We start from the raw sequence: 5,526 nt of genomic DNA on the forward strand, positions 1-5,526 counted from the left end.
TATATATATATATAACATTTGTTGATGCATTTCGAGTTGAGTCCTTTTTCTTGAATACGCATTTTAAGCTCTTTCAAATTTTTTGAACGCGCATTTTGAGCAGTGTGTTTGAACGCGCATTTTGAGCAAAAACTCTCCGGAAGGAAACTGAATAAAACTGCGTACGTTATTTCGAGTCTATTAGTTGCAACTAACTGCTTATGAGCATTTTGCTGTGCTGCAAGTTACATGAGAAGAAAAAAACTATTTTATTGCTTACGGCTAGAAAATTTCTTTCTCAAACTTCACTCGTACAAAATAAATCATAGGTAAATATAATTTAAAGACGAGTTTTTGTAAGCTTCCTTTATAATATATAAAATAAATTACATCGTTGGCGAAAATGGACTTCTTTTGATTTAGAGCACTTAGACTTGTCTTATTTTTGTAAAGCTCGCCGAATTGGAGATTTTTTTCAACTCATATTTCATCCTCTTAAGTACAAAAGAGGGGAAAATAGGTTATCCTGAAAGTATACCATGACAGAAGAAAAATAACGTAAAAAATGTTTTTCATCAAAAAAATATATATATTTATATATAGATATGGACAAGAAAGCAGAATTTTTTTATAGAGAGGCTTTTTTTTAAGTTATAGATAAGTCTTTTCCAGCAAACTAACTTTTTTTTTCTAAATTCATTTTGTACAATTAAGTTATTGCTCAAGAAACTAAAAGACCAATAAATAAAAAAATTATTTAAAAATAAACATTTCTTAATTTTTGTTTATGTCAGTTATGTGGTTCTTAAATTATTTTCGATTTCAAAATAAACATTGAGGTGGTAGTTTATCAGAACAACTATATCAACTCCAACCATTTAAATACAACTTCGAGAAGTAGTGCTAAGCTTGTAATATGAAGAAAAGTAAATAACATTATAATATGATAGTTAAATATTACATTGCTGCCCTAAAAATGCATATACTTTTCGCATAATGTTTTAAAATAATTTAAAAATATACATTAATGATGATCATTGCAGATCACACTATATTTATTGATTAGGCAGAATATTTAGAGTTAGTTAAGACTTTCTTTTGACACTGTAAAACGCCTGTATTTTATTAGCAGTTTTATTAATTCATCCCTGCAATAAATACATAATTACTTCCCATTATAAATGCATCAGATTAAAATTATCTTTATACATCGTTTTAACGTTTAGAATAATCTTATCACCTACAATATAAATCAAAGGTGTTTAGTTGTTGACATCCTTAATACGTAGAATTTTAATGCACCTGATTTTACGACGATTACAGTATTAGATGTTTAAGATCGTTACAGCTCTCATTGAACTGGTGGCGACTAATCTTGGAATACACATCTGCGCTGACATACTTCTTAGCATACTCTCTATCCTGTAAAAAATGCAAACAATTTTATAAAATACTAGTACTTTGGGTGTGACATTCATAAAATCCATTTTACCGTAAAATATTATACAGAACGTTTCATAGAAATATTTATTTAATAAGAATAATTACAGCGTTTATTACTGTAAAAATTGCGGTGTATCAGATTTTTTTCCTTAATATGCTCTGGTAAAAATCGAATTTAAAGTAAAAAATCCCGTTTGTTACCGTGATTCTATCCGGAATTTTTAAAAAATTTCAGATAGAATTCCGTTAAGAATTACGCTTTTAAAATTACGGATAGAATTACGTTTTTAAAAAGTATTATGTATGTTTTTTTGAAACAATTAACACTTGAAGTATCTATATTACATAGTAACACTATTATCTGAACAACAATATGATTTAAGCCAAAGCATTTTGAAAAATCTAAACTACATAGATGCATATTTTTTACACTTCATTTATTGTTAAATAAAATGTAAAAAATGAGTCAGTTAGACATATATTACTGGTATAAAACAGAAAGACACTTTCAAAAGATAATCAGTTTTTTACTTACAATGTTGTATTTTAAAAAAATTTTTCTTTATTTAAAAACTTTTTTTTTCGGAAATACAAGTCAGTACTCAATCACAGAAATATTTTATTGAAAGTCAAACATATAACGTATTTGTCATAAAATTTTTAAGCTCTTTTATTTATTATATATTACACAAAAATGTCAAAACTTATTTAAGGTACAACTATCGGTTTATAAAATTATTTGTTGGATTATTAATTTCAAAAATGTATAAAAGAAATAATTAATACAAATATTATACAAGTTCCGAACATATTATAAATTGATGTTACTTGAAACAAAGGTAAGTAAATATTTTTGTCACACTTAACGCTTTTTCTGACATTTAAATATTTATAATTAATTTTCATGGCATGAATATCTTTATTTTTTTCTTTATTATTTGCTGTTTCATATTGAACTTTAAAAGCTCTTCAACTTTTCAGAGAGAAGAATCACTTGAATTAATGCCATCATACAAAACAAATCCTTATTTTATCCAATAAATCTCAGCGTTTCGAAAGACATTAGGTATTCAGAAGATTTTCCATGCACTCAACAAGAAAATTAGATCACTTCTATATTTATAAAATTTACTGATAAGCTTATACAATATATCCCTTTGAGATAGCAAATTGTTTGCAAAGATTATAACAAGATTCCAGAATAGAACCTTTTTAGAATGAATTAAATTTCTAAGGCACTAAAAATGAATATATAACGACAAAATAAGGATATATTTTTTTCTGTCTCGAAAAATATAATAAATCCATCTAGATAGATCATATAAAAGGTATAAGTAATGACCTATAAAATGAGATGTATTTAAATAAGGATGTATTTGAAAATTTTTAGTCATAAAAGTTTTTGAATTTCAGAGCTCTGAACCACGCAAAAAGGACTAAAAATATTCCTAAGGGTTGTATTAAATAAATCATATTTTTCAAGAGAAGAATGTGATACTGAAAATGATTTATTGTGTATGCTATTATATATAGGAAATATTACTTAGCAAATACTTACCAACATTTTATTTTTTCAAGATTGAAGTAAAATATTTTTTTTCTTCTAAAAATAAAGCAGACTAAATCTATTTACTTTTTTGTGCAATCCTAAATTAAATTTTTATTTTATACCTTAAACGCATCATATTACATAATTTATTTTACGATCTTTGTCATTAAGATTTTTTATTTTTTATCAAAAGTAATTTTTACGAAAATCATGTTTAATTCTTCAATCATTTACATTTTTAAGGAAAATTAATTGATCTTAGTTAAATATAGCACGAACAAGAACGATACTGAAAGTCGTAAATGGTACAGAAATGAATTTAAGATTTAAACATTGTCTCTGGTTATGCAGTTTATTTTAAGAATGAAAGTATATTTTTTTTACGAAGCACATCGAAAAGAATCGCCAATTTTTTTATAACCTAACGGCGAAACAATTCGGTGATTAAACATTCTTTTAGGCAATTTATATTTTCAGAAGTTAGATAGTTTACTTTGGAGCATTAAGTTTAATGCAGAAAACATTATTTAATTCCATAGTTTTGATAATTTTAATTTGGTAGCTTTAAATTACAGCTCTAATTATTTCCATCACAGTGAATTGCAGTTAAGTACAGTATTCAAATGTTAGCTACATTAATAATTGAGTGTCAAATACCTAATTTAGTTTTATTTTTTCAAACTATATTTTTTTGTCTAGTCTCTCTTGTATATCTTGTATGCTCTCTCTTGTATACAGAGCGAAAATATTTTTGTATCTATTAACATTTTGCCTAAAGTGCTTAGTATGAGAAAGCCATTCTCGTCCGCTTATTGTAACAGCCGTAAGCAAAGGGTTAACACTGAAAATGGTGGAAGCTACTTTACATCAAAAGTGTTATTCTGAAACATTAGTAGTATTCCACTACACTACAATTTAAAAATTGTCGTGTAAAGTCTTTCGGAATATGATCTTGAGCTACCCAAAAAAGTTTGTGACACACTTTATAAAAACACTTTATTCCGGAATTACAACTCATGGAGCGTTCATATAGACGATTTAATGGGAGTCTAAACTTAAACACTTAAAATTGAATTTCACATCAAAATCTCACGCTCTCACGTAATAAGAAAATTATTTTCACTTCTGAAAACATTGTTGGCATACTTCAAATATGAAAAAACGCAAAAAAATATGACGCATGCAACGCAAGGGAGATAATCACAAAGAATTATTTACATCTAGTTTTTTTGTTATTTTCAAAGCTGTTATTAAGAAACAGAAATAAATATTCATAGCAAAATACGTATGCCTGTGTTTAGTTGTGTAATGAATATATGATGTCATATTTTAATTTTAAATCTCTGAGAGCTGTATCAACTGATTTTATTATATATAGTTCTTAACCTCTCCTGTTATGCTAGGCCTAGTTCGAATTTGTCTTAAAATTATCTCAATACTATGTGAATGTTTGATTTAAAGCTAATTTTATTTCAAAGATTAGTTATATTTGCGTACTAAACTGATGATTCTTATTTTATATTGAATTTTGCTTTACATTTCAGTTTATATTTTATTTTATAACCGACGTTAAACAGCCGACCCAATTTTATCAAGGTTCAACTCATTAGTCTTCAAATTTTGAACTTAACCCTAAGTGCAAGGAAACTCCTGGATCAAAAATTGGGAAAAACTAGCCTTCCTTTTCATAGAACGAACTCGATGTTGCGTTAAACGGAGAGGAAAACCATTTATATACTACATATTTATTTATAACTGTCTTTGAACTGCCGACCCAATTTCGAGTTTACAACTATCAATGTTCAACTCCGTAGGCTTGTAATTTTTTGATCCCAATCAAGAGAACAAGGAAACTTCTGGGTCAAATATTGGGAGAAATCTGTCTTCATATAGGGTTTTTTGATGGAACTAGCCTGCATTTTCGTAACATGGAGAGGAAAACCATAAAAACCTCTCATGGTCAGCATGACAACAAGCGGATTCTCACCCATTGTCCGTCTATCACTAGGGATATTTTACGTCAGCACTATGGTCGGTGGGAACCGGGTGCTGAATTTGAATCAACCAGCCATCACTGGGATTCGAAACCGATTTATCTCATTGAAATACGAGCTCTTGATGCCTTGAGCAACCACGGAAAATTTAAATCGTGTTATGTAAATAACTTTAAAGACCTTATTTATATCCTATCTAAATGAAATAATAAATTTTAGTGTTATTAAAATACTGAAATGGTGGTGATCACTTTTCACCAAGTAGCGTTAAAAACACAAGAATTGAGAAAAACATCCAAGATTTATGAAGGGTGTCTCAGTACAAACATTGGTATAACGTAGCTGCCACCATATTTTGATATTCATTAACACCAATATTTAATTACCGTAAGATAAGATTCAACAAATTATTTTTACTAAACAGTATAAAGTAAAAATAATTAATTTACTATGCATATTTACACTAATTCTTAAAATAAAAATAGTTTGTAAATCATGTAGCACAGAAAGAATAATGAGAAAAATTTGAACTAGGCGTAACGAAGCATCTCTTGTATATCT

Source organism: Parasteatoda tepidariorum, chromosome 4 (genome assembly GCF_043381705.1).
Source record: "Parasteatoda tepidariorum isolate YZ-2023 chromosome 4, CAS_Ptep_4.0, whole genome shotgun sequence".
NCBI lineage: Eukaryota > Metazoa > Arthropoda > Arachnida > Araneae > Theridiidae > Parasteatoda > Parasteatoda tepidariorum.